Raw genomic sequence first — 21,668 nt, forward strand, 5'->3', positions numbered from 1 at the left:
GCTGAGTGGTGGAAACTTAATCACTTTGGAATTACACCCCTGGTTTCCCAGTGTTGAGTCCAAAGTCCATGGGATGGGAGTAGAGGAAGAATCAAACATAATTTGTCTTCTGTCAGTCCTGGAATCTTCAGGGACAGCTTCTTTCTCACCCGACCTTCAGTTATCTATCAGCACAGAACATTTCTGGGTTTTCATTTTTTCCTGGCAACGAGATTCTTTCAAGGTTTCTCCATAAGCTTGTCAAAAACAAATTTCAAAGCCAAGCCAAGCAGAAATTTATAAAGTTTGACCATTCTCTATTCAATCTTCAGGGAGAAATTTTCTTGGGTGAGGGCTGCTATAGCCATGGAAGTACGTTTGAGGCTTCTTATGGAAGCTAAACCACCCTTTCCCTCCGCTGATTTGCTTCAACCCAGCAACCATGGCTTGACTTAACCTGTGCTATGCGCTGGGAGAAGAGGCTGCCATGACACTGGAGAGCTCTGTCCCTAGACCATTCTTTGGAGTACCACACTCTGGTGTAGTTTTGCCTGTGAGCCGAGATCAAGAGTCAGAGGCTTAACCGACTGAGCCACCCAGGCGCCCCAGGATGTATTTTGATAGCATCATTCTCAAGTACAAAATACCTCAGCACTATAATTGATGGTGAGGACTGAGCCAGAAGTCACAATACAGTCTTACTTCCCACCCACGCAACCTTTTTTTCCCCTAACAAATGATGTCTTTAGGAAATCTTATAGTGTTCATGTTAAGAAAGAGTCTATTTTTAAAATGTTCCAAAAACAAGGCAGCAGAAATTATAAAATATTGCCCAGAGTAGGGGCTCCTGAGTAAAGCGTATTTCTGAGACCAGCAGCATCAGCATCACTGGGAAACTTGCTAGAAATACAGTTCCTTGAGCCCTTCCAGAGACCTGCCTCATCAGAAACTGGAGATGAGGCCTAGAAATCTGTGCTTTAACAAGCCCCTTAGGTGATTCTGATGCTTGCACAAGTGTGAGAGCCACTGGCCTGAGGCAAGGGTGGGCAAACTATAGCCCAGAGACTAAATCTGCCCACCTATTATATAAGAGTGTTATTGGAACACAGCTTTGCTCCTTGTTTATGGCTGCCTGTGCTGAGCTATAACAGCAGACTGGAGTAGTTTTGATACCTTAAGCCCCACAAAGACTAAAATATTTACTTTCTTATCCTTTACAAAAAGTTTGCCAACTCCTGGTCTAGAAAAAGGAAGCCTCTTCAATTTTAGCTTGTACATATTTTTTCTCCATTTGAAGTACAGAATCTATCTTAAGCATTTACCCCAAGTATTCTATGACAAAGTGGCCGTGAACTTAGAACTTTAATTGAATATGCTGATGTGGATTCTATTCGTGTAGACTTTTTTGGAATGTGGAATGACCATTCTTGCCTCCTATCATTTACTTCTCTCCTAGAAATAAATATTAAGTGTAAGAAAACAGTAATTCTTAAAAATGAAAGCCCGAAGACAGATATTGCTGTTTAAAGTAAGAGATAAAATAAATCTAAAGGGTTCCACCTGCTGGTGGAAATAAAAAATGACTACAAATTAATGTAAAAATTACCTGGTCAGTCAAAAGTGATAGTCACAGAAGTTTAGACTGAAAGGACAATCACCTAGTTTCTTTATTTTAAAAAATGAATTAATAGTAATATGAAAATAAAATTAGAATCCATTCCTAATAGGTTATACAAAGCATACAGACAATACAGTTTTTTAGACTATAAGCTTTGTGAAGGTAGGGGCGGGGTCAACTTTGTTTATTAGGATATTCCCATCCCTAAGTAAGGTTCTTTGCAAATATGTATAAATAATTTTGTCCTATGATTTAGAGTTGCATGAAACACTAACCGTTGCAGAAAGTTATGTATTTTTAATTTAAAGAATCATAAAATTATGTTATGAAACTACAAAAAAACACATTTTGTAACAATTTTACTCCTTAAATGAAAAATTTTCATGGAAGAATCTAACATAAATATGTCATAATACATATTATTTCTTAGAAAACTAAATGTGCCAATCGGGATAGGCTCTATTATGCCTAAATCTTGGTGGCTTACAATGACAAAAGTTGTTTTCTGTTCACATCCATCATGGTTTGCCTATAGCTCTGTTCCACGTATGTCTTCATTTTGCAACCCAGGCTGTTGAAATAGCATTTGTCTGGAACATAAATGGTCGTCTTGATACAGAGAAGAGAGACTTAAATCACACACACAGACTTTTTTTTTACTTTTTAAAAAGAGCTTTATTGAGGTATAATTTCCATACCCATTCTAAGTAAACAACTTAATGATTTTTAATAAATTAACAGAGTTGTGCAACTGATCATGGCAATCCAGTTTTAAAACATTTCATTTTTAGCACTCCCAAGAAATCTCCTGTCCCCATTTGCAGTGAACCCACATTCTTACCCCCAGCTGTAGGCATCAATTAATCTGCTTTCTGTCTGAAAATTTGCCTTTTAGGGACATTCTTTATTAACGAGGGAATACAATATATATTTTCCGTGTCTGACTTCTTTCACTTACCATGTTTTTAAGGTTCACCTGTGCTGTAGGGTGTATTGGTAGTTTGTTTCCTTTTTTATAAAGGAATAATTTTCTATTGTATGGATGTATCACATTTTTAATCTATTCACCAGTTGATGGACATTTGTGTTGCTTCAGGTGTTCAGTTATTGCACATAAAGCTGCTGTGTACATTCATAGCACAAGATTTGTGTTGACATGTGTTTTTATTCGTCTTGGGTAGATACCTAGAAGTAGATTTGCTGGGTTGTAACATAAATTCATGTGTAACTTTTCAAGAAACTGCCCAACTTTTACAAAGTGACTACCCATTTTACATTCCCACCAGCAACACATGAGGGTTCCACTTTCTCCATCTCTTCACCAAGAGTTGTTACTGTCTTTTTTATTATAGCCATCCCAATGGGTATGGAAAGGTATTTCACTGCAGTTCTAATTTACATTTTCTAGTTCAGATGACTAATGTGATTAAGCATCTTTTCATGTGTGTATTAACCATATCTTTGGTGAGATATTTATTCAAATCTTTCACCAGTTTTTTTTCAGTTGTCTTATTATTGAATTTTAACGGTTATTCATATATTATGAATAATATCTTTATCAAATATATGATGGGAAGATTTTCCCAGTCCGTAGCTTGTTTTTTCATTGTCTTAGTGTCTTTTGAAGCACACCAAAAAAGTTAAGGTTTGCAAAATCCAATTTATGAACTTTTTTTTATTCTATAAAGTATGCTTTTGGTGTCACATCTAAGAACTCTGTGCCTAACCTAAGGTCATGAAGATTTTCTATTATATTTTCCTCTAGAAGTTTTATAGATCTAGTTCTTATATTTACGTCTGTGATCCATTTTGAGTTAATCTGTGGTTTAGTATGAAGAAAGTTGTATCATCCTTAAATCTCCCCATTATATTTCTGACAAGTCTGGCAGTCTGTTGCTTGCCCTAATCTTAATCACAATTTAAGACTACCTGCAATATTGTTCCTCCCAATTGTCATCAAGTTTTTGACAGTGCCCTGGGCATGGAGATTTTCCATTCTGTTCCAAATCAAGTCAGTCCACTCTGGCAGTGAAGATGATAGTGTTTGTGGCCTGCTTGCCCTGAGGGTGGTGTTGGAGGCTCCCTTGGCTAAAATGCCATAAACCCCACTGTTCGTACCCAAGGTTTGGTAGTTTTTCTTGAACAGATGTTTCTTAGTTAATTGTATGCCTTTGGTTAATTTTCATAGTTGGGAATATATATTTTTAATGTCCAGCAACGTTGTTGCTTTTGGGGAAGAGGATTTGCCAAGCTACTCACTCCACCATTCTAGAAGTTCCAGCCTCTCTGAGGTAGTTTTCATAACATAAGGTTTTAAATGCTTGAAACATTATAAAGTGTCTTATTTCTGCCTAGATTACATGAACCAAGGCAAGTCACATAGTTCAACAAGATAGGGCTGCATAATCCTCATGTAGCAGAACATCACAGAGATGATTTGGCAGGCAACTTCTGAAACGGTTCCTAATGGTCTTGTCTTCTGGAACTCACACCCTGTGTCATCCCTTCCCGTGGAGTGTGGCCTGGACTTAGTGACTGGCTCCTAATAAATGGAATTCAACAGAAGTTTTGGGATATGATTTCCATAATCAAGTTATGTAACAAGACTGTTACTTCCATCTTGCTAGTACTCTCTTTCTTGCTGGCACTTTCTCATTCTTTCTCTTGCCTGCTTGGGTTGTTCACATTGACAAAGCAAGATGCCATGTTGGAGAAGTTCATGTGACTAGGAACTAAGAGTGACCTCTGGCCACAGCCAACACAAAACTGAGAGCCTCCTACTAAGTGCAATAGCCAACAAGGAACTGGACCCTGCCAACAGTCACTGATGAGCTTGAAAGCAGATTCGCCTTCAGTTGAATCTTGAGATGACTTCAGCTCTGACAACTTGATTGCAGCCCAGTGTGAGACCCTGAAGCAGAAGACCCAGTTAAGCTTCCACATTCCTGATCTGCAGAAACTGAGATATTAAATGCTTATTGTTTTAAGCCACTAAGTTGTTGGGGTAATTTCTTATGTGGCAATAGTTAACTGATACAGAGAGGAACTGAAATATTTGGTGAAGAGTCATATAATCTACCACAATAAGCATGTTAGGCATGGAGCTGGATAGATTGCTTTTTGTCATATACAGGATCAATGCTTCTAAATGAATCAAATTTTATTCAAAATGGATTTCCATGGGACTTATAACCTGGAATTTGCCATGAATTTTTATTCTTATTTTATAAAATCATAAAATATTGGAATCACAATTTTAGTATTTCCAGAAATTATAGAAATACTGCTTACCACAGCAAAATAAAGTATGGTTTTGTAAAATGGGATTAAAAAATTATATTTTCTTGGTCATTCTCATTGATATTTTATAATTGCTAAATGTTTTGATAACTGTTTAATCTTTATAATATATTTTAAAAGTCTATAAATGCTAAAATCAATAACCTTCACTTATATAAAAATATTCAGTTAAAAATATAAAGGGAGATTATTCCAAAGAGTAGATTGTGGAGAAGAAGACCAAAAATGGTAACTTGACAGCAGAAGAACCTGACTAACATGACCTCAAGCCAGGTGACCAAGGTTAACATCAACAGTGATAAATCGTATTGGCAATATGTGCCTTTGATATGACATGATGAGAATGCCACTTTAGCTCTTTGGATTCCTTCTCCAAAACATATTACCCTAGTCTAATCATGAGAAAAATATCAGATAAATACCAACTGAGGGACATTCTACAAAGTACCTTACCAGAATCCTCAAAACTGTCAAGGTCATGAAACCCAAGGAGAGTTTGAGAAACCATCACAACCAAGAAGAGTTGTAGGAGATATGACTGCTGATGATAATGTGGTATCCTGAAACAGAAAAAAGACATTAGGTAAAGGCGAAGGAAACCTGAATAAAACATGGGCTTTAGTTAATGATAATGAACCAGTATCAGTTCATTAATTGTGACAAATGTACCATACTAATGTAAGATGTTAATAGCAGAGGAAACTGGGTGTGGAGTAAAGAAGAACTCTCTTTATTACTTTCACAATAAATTATTTAAATGTAAAACTTCACTCAAATAAAATTGTTTATTATAATACAAGAAAGATCTCCTTCTTAACAACAAACCCATAAAATATCTCAAAATTTTAAAAAATTCAAGATCCATATGAACAATTTTTCTAAATAAGGAGATAAAAGATTTGAATAAGATTTAAATAAGTATGTTGTGCTCCTGGATCAGAGGGCTAAACATCAAGTTTTTTCTGCCCACATGTATTTATTATTTCAAAGTAATTCTAAATATACCAATAATATTCCTTCTTGAACTGGGAAAAATGTCTTATCTGTTAAAATAAATGGACAAATGTACTCAAACTACTTTTTAAAAATAAAGTAAATTTGATGATATATCCAACCAGATAGTAAAACATATTATAAAGCTATAGTTAAGTTATTAAAATAGTGTAGCACTGGTAAAATAATACACTCTCATTTTTTTCTTTTAATACATACTACTCATCACTTTGGTAGGCACTAAGAATAGTGTGGAGGAGGTCAGACATTATCCCTGTCCTCATGGAGCTTACAGTCTATTGGAGAATGTAGCTATTGTTTACAACAATTACAACACAATGTACTGAGTGAGTTGGGGAAGATTTACTGGAGGAAATGGTATTTCAGTGAAGGCCTCAAAGATTTTAGCTAGTTAGGTACAGGAGGGAAAAGAGTTAAAAAGACCATAGTGGACAAAGTAAACACTCCATGTGAATGAAGGAATGATATTAAGCCAGCTGGGGATAGAAACCAATGGGGAGAATGTGAGATAGGCAGTTAGAGTTAGGCAAGTACCATAGTGCATATATTCTCATGAAGGGTCTTAGTTTTTACCCTGAGAACAATGGGAAGTCACTGGGGATTTTTAAACTGGAGAAAGACCCAGTAAGATTAACATCCATAAAATGATTGGTATGATTTCCCTGAGAAAAATAAATTAGAATAGAGCTAGAAAAGTATGCTGGGAGATAGGAAACTACTGTAATCGATGAGATTATAAAGATTTAAATATAAAGGCAAGAATAGAAAGATGGTGGAGATTTTAGTGTGGTTAAAGAGAAATGGACAAATAAGAATGTTATTTAGGAAATTTAGTCTGTATTGTAGTGGAAGAAAAACTTTCAAAAAATAATAGCAATGAAAAAATCAAATAATTAATTTGCCTACGTTAAAATTTATTTTTATTTTGTATATAAAAAAATTCAGGTACATGGTGCACAGTTCAGAGAAAGAGAATAATATTTGTAATAAAATCAGAATAAGATAAATACTCTCATGAAAAATGGACAAAGAATATTAACAAGAATTTTATAAAACAAGATTTACAAACACTTGAGAAATATATAAAAACATTAAAACTCAGCAATGATAATTCCTATTATAATCAATAACCAAGGAAATGCAAATTTCAAAATAATACAGTCCCAATTTTAATTTCTGAAATAGGGCAATTTAAAAGCAGTGATAATTTCCAGTGTGGGCAAGGATTTGGAGAAAACAGTCATTCCACAAATGAAATGTGAGTTCCTTTTTTTTTTTAATTAAAAAAAAATTTTAATCTTTATTTTTGAGAGAGAGAGAGAGACACACAGAGTGTAAGTGGGGGAGGGGCACAGAGAGAGGGAGACACAGAATCCGAAGTAGTCTCCAGGCTCTGAGCTGTCACCACAGAGCCCGACGCGGGGCTGGAACTCAGGAACAGTGAAATCATGACCTGAGCTGAATTTGGATTCCCAACCAACTGAGCCACCCAGGCGCCCCAAAATGTGAGTTCTGATGAAAAGTTTAAATCAGAACTCTTTTGGGGGCGCCTGGGTGGCTCAGTTGGTTAAACGTCCGACTTCGGCTCAGGTCATGATCTCATGTTTCATGAGTTCAAGCCCCGATCGGGCTCTGTGCTGACAGGTTAGAGCCTGGAGCCTGCTTCGGATTCTATGTCTCCCCCTCTCTCTGCCCCTCCCCTGCTTGTGCTCTCTTTCTGTCTCTCAAAAAATGAATAAATGTTAAAAAAAATTTTTTTTAAATCAAAACTCTTTTTACAGAAAACATTTTCACCATCTGCATGTATAAAGAGATTTTAAAAACATTCATACCTTTTAACTCAAAATAATTCTAGGAAATTAACCTGAGGAATTAATCTGTGATGTGAATAAATATTTATATAATAAAATATTTTCACTACAATATTGGTTATAATAGCAAAACCAATTTTAACAATATAAATAGGAAAATGTTTAATGGCAAGTGAGAAATTACTTGTCATTGAAAATGATATATTTGAAAAGCTTTAATAACATGGGAAATTATTTATGACCTAATTTTAAAAGAATAAAGTTATTATACAGTGTTATGCAATAATACCCCAAATATATAATGACTAGTTTATATCAGAAAGAATGCAAGAAGTTGGATAAGTGAATAAGAGAGTTTGAAACACTCCGGTATTCAAATGAAGACCTTGAGCATAAACACAGAATTTGAAAAGTATGGAATGCACTTTGAAGACCACCCCATGAGAACATACCTCTGGCTGGATTGCAAAATCCATATTTTGAGGAGTAAAAGAAAACATGGTAAGTCCTAGAAGCTGAATTCTAACTCCTTCTCGTGGCTACCAAAACCCTGAAGGAATAGAGGTCCAAGGAGCTTCAGTTTACTACAGGGATGTGGGGCATTGCTTAGGAGGATTAATTTTATAGCAGCAAGCAAAATAAGAGATGGAAAACAGAAGAGGAAGTAATACGGGTAGGGAAGCCGATATTCAGTTGATGATTGGTGGTTGAACTGAGATAGTGTTGGTGAGAATAAAGAGGAATGTGTGTTACAGATATTGAGGAAGTAAAATCAATAGGATTTAGCAATTGGATCTATAGACACTGGGAGCTAGAGGGGTTTCTAAAAGGTGATTAGAAGGGTGATGCCTTAGTCTGCTCTAGCTGCTGTAACAAAATACATAGACTGGGTGCTAATAGACAACAGAAATTTATTTCTCACAGTTCTGTAGGCTGGAAGCCTACTACTAAAGTGTTAGAAGATTTGGTGTCTGGTGAGAGCCCTTTTCCTTGTGCTGTCTTCTCACTGTGTCTTCACGTAGGAAGGACACAAGGGAGCTCTCTGGGGTCTCTTTTGTAAGGGCATTCATCCCATTCTTGAGGGCTTAGTTCTCCTGACCCTAATCATGTTGAAAGTCCCTACCTCCAAACAGCATCACATGGGGGATCAGGTTTCAATATAGATTTTAGGGAGATACAAACATTCAGTCTATAGTTGATGGTATCGCCATCCTTGGAAATGGAGGAGATTCAGCTTATTGTGCGGGAAGTTGATGAATACGTTTAGACGTTTTGAGTTAGATCTACTAATGGAGAACACCAATTGGAGATCTCTTCCATACAGTTGGAAATGTAGGGTTTAGGCTGTGAGACAAATGGGGCCAGAAATAAAGGTACTCTTTCTCTCTCTCCAACCCACCATGAAGCCTGGAAGAGGTTGGAGTTAGCAAAGGAGTCAACATGGGAGAAAAAAGGTAATACCAGAACCTATGAAATTGACTACATTTAAGGGGAGGAGGGAAAAGAGAAGCAGAAAGGAGACCAGAAAACTCAAGTGCAAAGTGAAGTGCGGAGAAAACTATCTGAACCTGAGCCTCTGTATACAACGTTTAGAATTTGGGCCTGGTTAGATCAGGAATTAAGGGAGAAAATTGAAAAAAATGAATAGGATTTTATGTATTTTAAGACTTATTATGATGGTGACTATGACATAGGATGAAAGCAAAGAGTGGACAGCAGGCATTCTAAAAATTACTATAAAGAAATGCACCAATAAATAAGCTTTTATATTTTCCTACAATTCCTAGTTTCTCTTTATCATGCAGGTTATTTTCTCAATAACTATTAGTAATAGTATATAAAATAAATCTTTTTTGGGGAGGCAAATGTGATATAAGGGACAAGGAACAGCCCTATCAAGCTAGTATAATTCATCTGTAAAATGGGGATAATAATACTTATCATCAGCTGATCTCGGAGAACTGTTATGTGAGCTAATTGAAAAGAACTATGCAGCATTGCCGCATGTAAAAGCTACAGTAATGTACCACAGAATTAATATTTAGGGAATTTTTTTGCTTCTGATTTTATGCTGGTAAAATTGTCATTACTTTAAATAAGCCATAAATATCTATTTTTTGCTCTATGTTCAGTAAACAAATGTTCTATTTCTTACACTTATAAATTTACTGTGATTTTGCCTTCTGTGAGATGTTTGCATTTATCTTATTTTTGCCCGCTTCTGCTCTGGCAAATACGTGCCAAATAAAATGTTAGTATCAGCAAACAAACATTTTTGTTGGGTGTGTCCTCACTGTCCAAATGTTTGTTTTTAGCCAGAGCTATTTGTTTCTGAAGCTTTCATGAAACATGCATTTGTTTTTGAACCCTCCCAACAGCTCGGATATTCCTGACTACATTTCCTTAGGTCACCTTTTACTCAGCACTTCTTTCTTATGAATTCTCCTGTTGGCCAGAATTTTTTCTGAGGCTTCAGTACTTGCCTGGTAGGAATGCTTATAAAAACATTTGTGGATAGCCCAAACATTTTCAATAACATTTGCTTGGAAAAATTTTACTGGCAGTCAGGACACATTATTTAAACATATTTCAAAATATTTATGAGTCCCTGCAATACTTTGGCGGTGTCTGTATAGCAAGGCTGAATTGATGGTTTTCTAGTTAAGTCTTTTTGTTTGTTTGTTTTTGGTCATTCATAACGGTTGATTGATGAGTGCTTGATAGACTTTCCATGCAGTTGATTTGATTAACTCGATAGTAGGGTAGCTATAATAACCAGTGAGTGGTGTTTGAACTTTCTTCCTTCTCCGAGAAGGGAGCTTTATAAACAATTTAGATTAACCTTACTGTAATCTCTTCAGATGCTTGATTCCCAGTTGTTATTTTAGCTCTTTCTCTTCATCTCCTTCCCAGCAGTAATTCAGAAAATGGTAGATTTGTTAGGATCATGTGGGGATTAGGATTTAGTAAAAGAAGCAGCTGAGACCTATGTTTCTCTATATAGGATTTACATCATTTTTAAAAGTCATTTTTCATGTTTCATGACTATGTCTAAATGAAGAAAGAAAATGAATGAATTATTTATATATTTAGGTGGAACAGCTAAAATAAGAATTTGTTTTATTTTGTATATGTGTTATTAGTAGAGTACTTCTTTGTGTTTTTTTCAAAATAAAGAGGGAAATCTAAGTCTGTGATTATATCCAATCCTTGATTTTAGATCATCTGACCTGCAGGAGAAAAAGCAGGACATATTAACTTTGGCTACCAGGGATGATAAGGCCACATAAATTTAAAAGGCCTTAGTAAGTGTATCTTTAAAAACCATATTAGAGGGTTTTAATTCATGAAAGCCTCCTTTCTGACTTTGCCTGTCCCCATGTTGCTAAGTCTACTTTCTGCATATCTTATCTTGCATCTCTCTGTTCTGTACTTTTGTGTGTAGATTTTTTCCACATGTGCTTGTGCTGTATTTTTTTATGTGATTTCACTCTATATACCACTGTGCATATACATCTGACTGTCATTTTCTTTGCCTCTGCATGTATGCCTAGCCTACATTTTCATTAGGTGTCTCCATTTACTTTTAATCTCTGTCTATGCCTTCATCAGTGCACCTCTCCATATATCTATGTTTGTGTGTATATAGATGTGTAAAAGGTTTGTGTCCTCTATTTCTATGCCCATTTTGATGTACCCCTCTGCTTCTATGACTTATTCTCTCTCATTGTCTTTCTCTCTGTGTTTCATTTTATGTGGCTTTCTCAACTTTTATTTGATTTCAGTTTGTTATAAATATCTTCCTTCTTTTATGATTTATATGGTATTATATTTACTAACTAGAATTTAAAATTTCCTGTTCCATTCCACTAGAAAAGTGAACAGACCATTCATAAAAGAAATAAGTGGGGCAATAAATTTATAAAATGGATATATTCTCATTAGTAATTAGGTACATACAATTAAAATAATGAGATTATATTTATTGACTATCAGGTTGACAAAGATATCCATCATAAAAGAATGGTCAGTTATAAATTATAATGGCATTGAATCAACATTTTAGGAAAACAACATGTGTTGAAGTTTTAAATATATATGAATTTTGATTCAGCAATTCCACTTTAGGAATTTGTCTCCTCAAAAACTGGACAATTGTACAACTGTTTATTTGAGAATTGCCTTTAGCAGTATAAAATTGAAAGTAAATTATCCTTAGTAGGAGCTTGGTTAAATGAATTATTATACTCAAATACAATAGAACATTAGATTTCTATTGCTACAGAAAAATTCTGTGGTATATTGATAGCTGGAAAATAATCAGTTTCAAAAAAGTGTGTAAAAATGTACATGTTGTATATGCCATTTATGTATTTAAAAAAAAATAGGGTGTGTGGGTGGCTCAGTCGGTTAAGTGATTGGCTCTCTATGGGGATTCTCTCTTTCTCTCTCTCTGCCCCTCCCCTACTCACTCTGTCTCTGTCTCTCTTAAATAAATAAACCAAAAAAACCCACCAAATTTATAAATATATATATATATATTAGATATATGTAATATATATTATAAAATAATAAAAAATAAAATATATATTATACAAAAATATACAAATATATATATATATAAGTCTATATGTATATAGTGTGTGTGTGTGTGTACTTTCTATGTGCTAAACACAATAAAGACACTATAGAATCATTCATATTATTTTATATGGGGTGTAAGATAATGAAAGAACTTCCACCTTCGCTTTACTATATGGATTTAACAAGCACATAATGTAAAAAAAAAAATAAAGTTGCAGCAATTTTTACAAGAGTTTTCTTAAATTTTTAAACAGACAAATGCTTTTCTACTTTAAAATATTAAATTAAGTTGATCTCTTCTTTTGTGGTTTTTCTTTCCTTTTTCTTCTCCCTCCCCCACACTGTGGAACAGTGATCCTCTATATAAAGTGATCCCCAATCCTGGCCAAGAAAGTATTCTTAGGTATTCTGGAAATGCTATGCCTTAGTACATATGCCTTAGTATAATTCTTAATGAGTTGTCAAGAAGAAACATTTATTTAAAGCTTTTGGAAAAATAAAAAAATTTAAGCCATGTACTTGTCAAAATGCCATTCCAATGTGAAGCATGGAGAGTCTGAGCAAATGTAATATGAAACAATAAAGGTGAACTCTTGGCTCAGTCATTGGAAATTGACACTAATGTCAATGGAAAACCAAACTTGAAAATCTAATGTTTACTACAATAATTTTCAAATTTTTAAATGCAGATTCTTAGACCCCACCTTCAGAGATTCTGATTTGATAGATCTGGAGTAAATCATAGATTCTGTAGTTTAATAAGCTTCCCAGGTGATTCTAGGTTTAAGGGCCACATTTCAACAAACAGTGCTAATAAGCTAATCTACAATAGCTAATCTACTTTAAAAAGTTGACAGATTTACCTTCAATCATATCTACTAGATATATTTCTCAGAGAATTTTTTGCACATGATTACTTAAGGGATCATGGAAGTTATTTAAAGAGATTGTGAGTTCATAAGCAGGTTATATTCCAATTCAAGACCCATTGGCTTTCTGGACCACAATTCTGAGCCAAAATTTTAATGAGCTGCCAATGTTTACTTCCATCAAATAAAAATTATCATGCTTTTTCTTCAAAAAATAGCATTAATATTAATAGGTTCCATTTCATTGCTATTATTTTCTAATAGGAAGATAGTGTGAGTTTTCAATAATAATGTCATAAAATTATGACAAAAATATATAAATAATAGAAGACTACAAATGCAGAATTCTGATCAATAAAAGCAGCTATGTAGTATAAATAGAAGACTATAGTATAAATAGAAGACTACTTCAGAGCATTTGGACACAGTCAAAATAGCAGATCTATGAGTTTTAAAAGATTGAATGATATGCAATAAATATGTTGATAGAAAAAATTTATATGTCTAAAGTAGAAGTTTGCCTGAAAAGTAACTCTGAACTTCCTGCACAGAAGAGTCATGAGATGTACAGCAAGTTTATCATGTTTCTACAAGATATAACCTTCCTGTGTATATATAATTAAGGTGTACACTAAACACACAATTTAAATATTTTGTGGTCATTTAACACAAATCTATTTGTAATTCTATTTTAAATAAAACTTATATGGGTGGGAGGGGTATCTGGGTGGCTTGGTTGAGCATCCCATCCTTGATTTCAGCCCAGGTCATGATCCCAGGGTTGTAGGATTGAGCCCTGTGTCAGGTTCTGTGCTGAGTGTGGAGCCTGCTTCAGATTCTCATTCTCTCTCTCTCTCTCTCTCTCTCTCTATCTCTCTCTCTCCGCCTCTGCCCTTTTCCCCCACTCACGTTCTCTCTTGTGCTTTGAAAAAAAAAAAAAAAGAAAGAAAAAAAAAGAAAAAACCAATTATATGGGTCAGGATCCAAAAAACTTCACACAATGTAGCTGATAAATGAAACACCTGACCAGTTCAGAGAGCTTTATAGCTGTGGAACCATTTAGTTCTGTATTTCTCAAACTTTACTGTGCCTATGAATCCACTTGGGAATCTTGTTTAAATGAAAATTCTGATAGTCTAGAGTATGTGACCTGAGAGTCACATTCCAAATAAGTTGTTGGTACAAGGACCACCCTTTTCATTGCAAAGATTTATTTCAACCCTTTTGTTTAATAGATGAAAGAATTGAATGTGGGAAGACATGGCTTTGTAAGGCATTACTAGGACCTTGGTGGACTTAAAGTCATGGAACTGAATTGTATTAATGGTATCAAACTCTTATCACTAAGGTAAGGCTTTTTTGTTGCCCTTCCTGAGTTGAGATTTCAGCTTTCTCTTTCATCTGTGAGAGAACCAAAAGACTCCTTTCAATAAATTTCCCCTTTTTCTTTAAGTTTCCAGAAACAGTTTCTGATGCCTGCAATCAAAAGAATATATTATAGGCTCTGTGTTGGGACTTGTGTTGCAAAGAAATATACTATATTTATATCACAAGGAAATAAATTATTCTACCCCTGGAACATAGTTGCGTATATATTTCCTTAAAAATTTTATACAAGTCTGCTGGTGGCTCTCTAACATCTCTCTCCAGCATGACTCTCCCCTCAGTTGCTGAGGTTAAAACCTAGGAATCATTCTCCGTTTCTATTTTTCCCTTCCCACATTCAATCCATTAACAAGTTCTATCAGTTCTGCCTTTAAAATCCAGCCAGAAATCAACCACTTTTCATCTTAACCACTTTTCATCGCATTCTAGTCTAAACCATCACCATCTTTACCCTGGACATCAGCAACAGTTTCCTAATCCTTCTTTTTGTTTCCACTCTAGCTTTTCCACACAGTAGCCAGTGTGATTCTTTTAAAATGTCATCAAGGGGCATCTGGGTGGCTCGGTTGGTTGTGTCTGACTCTTGATCTCAGCTCAGGTCATGAGCTCACAGTTTGTGGGATCAAGCCCTGTGTAGGGTTCTTCACTGTCAGTGTGGAACCCTCTTGGGATTCTCTCCTTCCCTCTCTCTTTGTCCCTCCTCCACACTCTCTCTCTCTTTTTCTCTCTCAAAATAAATAAATAAACTTAAAAATATATATATAAAATAAAATGTCAACCAGATCATGTTACATTCATGCTCAGAAATGCTCAGTAGCTTCCCATACCATGGAGAATAAAATCCAAACTCCCCACCATGATTTACGTGGACTTATGTGATATGACCCTTTACTAAACCTCTCTTACTTCATCTTGTTTCACCTTCCTCCATGTACATACTGCGTCACCTATACTACTCTCCCTGATAACTCTTTAATTGGAATGTAAGTCCCAAAGACAAGGATTCTGTTTACTCACTCTTGTATCCCTAGTACCTAGGATGATGTTTGACATAGACTAGATTTCAATTACTAGTTCTTGAATGAATGAGTGAATGAATGAATGAAGAAATATATAATCAATGAAATCAATTAGGCCCAGTAAACAAGATACACCCAATTACTAGAACTCTGGTAGAAGTAAGCGGTTGGTTGTGGAAGTGAGACAGCAAGATCTTAGTTATTACTACTAACTTTTTATTACTACTTATACTACTAATTATCTATACATTAAAATCACCTTCAATTTTGAAGTTCAAGGCCCTTCCCAAAGAACTTCGGGCAAGACTAGCAGTAAGGTAGGTTGGCTGACACCTGAGCCTCTTGATTTGTCCCAGCCAGAGGAATACACACCTTGGTGGCCTTGAAGTGGCCTTAGAGTGTAGAAGAGAGATGTCAAAACAAGCAGCCAGACAGATGATTATGTTGTTGTGGACTAAATGTTAGTGTCCTCCAAAATTTATATTTTGAAATCCTAACCCTCAATAAATGGTATGAGCATGTGAGGCCTTTGGAAAGTAATTACATCTTGAGGATCAATCCTCATGAATGAGATTACTGCCCTTATAAAAGAAGCAATATAAGAGGTTGCTTTCTATTTCTGATGTCCAGTATAGGAGGATATAAAGAGAAGACAACCATCCGCAAACCAGTAAGTGGCTCTTACCAGAACTAAATCTATATACACCCTGATCTTGAACTTTCCAGTCTCTAGACTGTGGGAAATAAAAATTATTACTTATGCTAACCAGACTATGGTGATTTGTTTTGGAGTGTGAGCTAAGATAGTTGCTGTGACTATAGAGAGTTACTATGGTACCTTTGGTAAGGAAATAAAGTGGATACCTTGCAATGCATCAATTAACCAAATGAATTGCTTATCATTCATTTTTAAGCCTGTTCTCAGGAGGAGAATAGAGGCACAAAACACTCATAAAAACTTTATATAAGGGAGTTGTCACTGAGAAATCTTTTAATTAAAAGAGGTGGGAGTGTTCACAAGGACAAAGGAATAAACAATGAACAGAGATTTTCTTTTTAATCACTCAACACACCTCTGCCATGGAAAGATGGCATTCTAGTTTCTGTGAAGTAGTATACATGAGTATTGCTGTTCTATGGGCATTTAAGTATCTTTTAGTCCTTTTGCCTTCATTTGCTCAGGGATATATATTGCTTTCTCAGTCTTGTCCAGATGCAAGCTCTAATGACCTTTACCAATAGGCTCAATGCTGCAACTACCTGAACCAGTGGAAACCAGATTTTAATCGCTCAAATTAACAAGTGAATAGGGTCTGGAAATAATCTGTGGCCTTTAGTCTGAATTTTAGTATCCTGGGCAAAGCTCATTGCCACCTGCTTTTACAGTGAGGGGCAATCTGCCCAGTAATGTTCAACATATGTAACTAGTCCATGTGCCAGGCTTTCTGCTTCCTTTTTGGTGTGCAATCCAGCTTCCTGCTGGGACGGTAGCCTTGGCTTAACCTCTACGTCATTTACCTGGTGCTTTGATCCTCTTTCTTTTTTTCTGCTGATCTGCTTTTCTGGGGGCGACCCTTACTTTCAGGATGTCTTTCAACCTAGCTTAACCTAACTGCAACCAAAATATTTGCCCAAGAATTCAGAGACTCTTCGTATAGTGCCCTGTCTTCTTAGGAATCCCTTAAACATATCAGCATAAGCCAGGACTAGGTTCAAATTTATACTCCTCTTTGTGACCTGCCCTACTGCCACATTAATTCCCTTAGCCCAATCCTCTGCTCTGGCTAACTCTTTTTTTTCTGCTATTTACAGCATAGCATGCCTGAGCACAGAGTCTATGTGCGTTGGGACACATCCCTAAAGGTCTGAGAAAGAATGAGATAATTAAGATGCTTGTGAATGCTGCTGTGTTATGGATTTGAACCTGTTGCACAATTCTGTGCTCTGGGGAATGGAAATAAGAATTTCATATGGCTCTGTGAGGACTTCTAAAAGTCCAAGGTTTTACCTGTTGGTTTACTACAAGTTAGACAGTCATAACAGAGATAGGATCTCTACTCTCAATCATGTAAAATAATAATGCTGATTTATGGAAAGTTTAGGAATGTCCTAGTTGGGATGAAACCATTCTTTTTTCTCTCTAAGTGAGACTTTTCTCATTTAGAGATTACAGGATTGGGATCCTGTTCTAGCAAGCCCATTCTCACTAATTTATTACCAACATTAACAAAAATGAAATGATAGTAAGAGAGGGCAGGGATAGACATTTGCCATAGAAGAAAAAACTGCTAATTGAGTTGCTATGTAGACAATTCCAGGATGCATATGAGACCTGCGTGGATTAGGATATCAGCAAAAGGCAAACTTAATAACTTAAATAGGAATAATTGGTTGATAAAACAGTATAGTATTCCTCAGTCAGCTTGGTCAAAGGACATGTGCTTTTCCAATTTTGATAGAACTATTAAAATGTTCTCAGTGGAGGAAAATAATATTTTAATGCTGGATTTTAAGAAATTACTGTTAGGGGTGCCTTGGTGGCTCAGTCGATTCAGCGTCCAACTTTGGCTCAGGTCATGATATCACAGCTTGTGAGTTTGAACCCCACATTGGGCTCTGCACTGAGAGCTCAGGGCCTGGAGCCTGTTTCGGATTCTGTGTCTCCCTCTCTCTCTGCCCCTTCCCCACTTGTGTTCTGTCTCCCTCTCTCTCTCTCAAAAATAAATAAACATTAAAAAAGTTTTAAAAAGATGTCAAAAAAAGAAACTACTGTTCTTAGAGAGTATCTATCATTGCTAATCAAATTAAGAACAGTTTGGAAGGCTATGTCTACTCTCTGGAATAATGACAAGTGGGAGATGGCTATCAGATAACAGCCTAGAGGAGAAGTTCTTCCAAAATAGTGCCTAAGGATTTCATTAGGTGACAATGACCACCATTTTGATACAAGCCAGAAAAAGTGGAAACATGTAATCTGGTTATGAACAAGATAAGCATGTATCTCTGGGATGTCATAGTTATATAGATTGTATACATTTTATGGGATTTAGGTCAAAAGGGATTCTGTACTGTGATTAAGATTTTATTTCTTCTTTACCAGAAGATGGAGTGAGCACAAAAAAGAACTATACTCCATAAGGCTACGTGACCCTAGTTATTCCAAAAATGTTTTAAGAAATTTGTTCATTCATTTATTCATTCAACATGTACGGATAGGGTACTTACTAGTAGGAACTGTATAAGTCACTATATACAAAGGGAGACAAAATAGTCACAGTTCCTGACAGCTTCACTGATTATAATCCAGTGGGACCTTTAACGTGCAATAAAATATTAATAATTATAATTGTGAATAGTGCTAAGAGGTCAAGACAACAGTGTCTATTAGAAAAGCAACATGGTCTCATAACTCTGATTTTGTTGGTGGGGGGAGGGGCAAGGAAAACCTCTTTGAGAAAGGGACATGTAAGCTAAGAGCTAAAAGATGTAGAAGTTGATTAGAGTGGAGGCAGGAGGAATTCAGGCAGAAAAGATCAGCATGAAGGAAAGCTCTGAGGCTGGGGAAAGGGTTTAGTGTGTTCCAGGAAATGAAGGCTCAGTGAGGTTAGGACAGAGAGAGTGATAATGGTTCCAGATATGTTTGGAGAAGCAAGCAGGGACCTGATCCTTGCAGAGCTTTGTGACTGTGATAAGTTTATATTTTAAACACAGTCGGAAGCTAATAAAAAACAGACTGATTTGTGGATGGGAAGTCACACAGACATTATCACATGTGGTACCCACCCCATCTCCCAAAAGGCAGATTTATTTAGAATGGAATGAATGTATTGAATTATGAACTACAGATTTAAGTAGAGCAATGCTTTATAATGTGTATCCTGCTTTTTCCTGGTTTCCTTCTAGAGAACCCATTATTTTTGACATCAAACCTACATAGTATTTACTTCCAAATAAATAAATAAATATAAATATATAAATTTATAAATTTACATATATTTATATAAATTTATAATATATTTATAAATACAAATTTATAAATATGTATTTATAAATATAAATTTGTAAATATAAATAGATATTTATGATATAATTATAAATAATAAATATGTAAAATATATAATAAATATATAAATATATATGAAATAATATATATAAATAAATCTATAAAAATTTATTTACATATATATATATATATATATATATATATATATGTCTGGTTCCTCTAAGACACAAAGGACAAGAAGTGATTAATTAGGGGCAACTGGGTGGCTCAGTCAGTTAAGCTTCCAACTTCAGCTCAGGTCATGATCTCACAGTTTCTGGGTTCAAGCCCCGCATTGGGCTCTGTGCTGACAGCACAGAACCTGGAGCCTACTTGGAGTTCTGTGTCTCCCTCTCTCTCTGTCCCTCCCCCACTCATGTTCTGTTTCTCTTTTTCTCTCTCTCTCTCTCAAAAATAAATAAACATTAAAACATTTTATGAAATAAAAGAAGGGATTACTTAAATGTATTTAATTAGGGAAATTGCTGGTGTGATAAAATGGTGAGGGAGCTATCACATGAGATAGATGGAAGTCTGACTCTGAGTGAAGGACAAAAGGAAGGAACTTTGATGAAAGCATCCTAGAGTGCAGACCAGTCTAAGCAAGGCCCACTGGAGAGTTCCAGAGCCAGAGTTGGTTTTCAGATGCAGGAATAGACCTGTTAGTATCCCTGCCCACTCAGTCTGGCTGGAAGGAGCCATTGGGAAGCACGGCCTCAGGGCAACCACAGAGATGGATTTCAGAGCACAGCAGCTGGACCCTTGCTGGTTACATGACCAATAATTGGAGGCCTGTGAGGCACATCTGAAGGCCATCACAGACAGAGAATACTTTTTGTAAAAACTACAATTTTTTGCTTTTGAGGGTTTTACAACTTGAGGAGATGCTCCAAGAATTTAAAGAGGGTCTATATGGTAATGTAATGTGCAAAGTGGGCTAGATCTCTGAGAGAGTAACAGTGATAGATGAGTCAAAGTGGTCCTGTCTGTCTAAATTCATTTTTTTTTAACGTTTATTTATTTTTGAGACAGAGAGAGACAGAGCATGAACAGGGGAGGGGCAGAGAGAGAGGGAGACACAGAATCTGAAGCAGGCTCCAGGCTCTGAGCTGTCAGCACAGAGCCTGACGCAGCGCTCGAACTCACGGACCGTGAGATCATGACCTGAGCCGAAGTTGGACGCTTAACCGACGGAGCCACGCAGGTGCCCCTAAATTCATTTTTTTAATTGAGGAAGAGGAGAAGGAAAAGATTGCAAAACAAAAGAGTTCCAAACACTTGCAAAACAAGTATCAATAATTGAACACTCACGTTTTTGAAGAGTAAATAGTGATGTTACTAAATAAAGTGCTGACCTTGAAGGGTTTATTTTTAGTCTTCAAATAATTGGACAATTGATATTGTGTAATACAAAACACACAATACAAAAATGCCCTGCTGAGCATGTAGAGAAAGTGAAAATGTTAAGAAAGTCTATACATGGACTAAAATAAAATATTAAGACTATTTATTTTATTTTATTTTTTTGACTTAACTTTATTTTTTATTTTTTAAAATTTACATTAAAATTAGTTAGTATATAGTGACGCAATGATTTCAGTAGAGTCCTTCATCACCCCTCCCAGAACCCCTCTAGCAACCCTCAGTTTACTCTCCATATTTATGAGTCTCTTTTGTTTTGTCCCCCTCCCTGTTTTTATATTATTTTTGTTTCCTTTCCCTTATGTTCATCTGTTTTGTCTCTTAAAGTCCTCATATGAGTGAAGTCATATGATATTTGTCTTTCTCTGACTGACTAATTTCATTTAGCATAATACCCTCCAGTTCTATCCACGTGGTTGCAAATGGCAAGATTTCATTCTTTTTGATTGCTGAGTAATACTCCATTGTATATATATACCACATCTTCTTTATCCATTCATCCATCGATGGATATTTGGGCTCTTTCTATACTTTGGCTATTGTTGATGGTGCTGCTATAAACAAGGGGGTGCATGTGTCCCTTCGAAACAGCACACCTGTATCCCGTGGATAAATGCCTAGTAG

General features: G+C 35.7%; 1 long non-coding RNA gene across 1 annotated transcript in view; it reads left to right on the plus strand.

Moving 5' to 3' along the window:
• The window catches only part of LOC128315366 (uncharacterized), a 37,599-nt gene extending 20,073 nt beyond the window's left edge, over positions 1-17,526 (plus strand). Inside the window, exon 3 of the long non-coding RNA XR_008298140.1 lies at positions 14,411-17,526. This is a non-coding gene — a long non-coding RNA (uncharacterized LOC128315366). The remainder of the gene's footprint in view (positions 1-14,410) is intronic.
• Positions 17,527-21,668: the final 4,142 nt, after the last annotated feature.

Source organism: Acinonyx jubatus, chromosome C2 (genome assembly GCF_027475565.1).
Source record: "Acinonyx jubatus isolate Ajub_Pintada_27869175 chromosome C2, VMU_Ajub_asm_v1.0, whole genome shotgun sequence".
Classification (NCBI taxonomy): Eukaryota; Metazoa; Chordata; class Mammalia; order Carnivora; family Felidae; genus Acinonyx; species Acinonyx jubatus.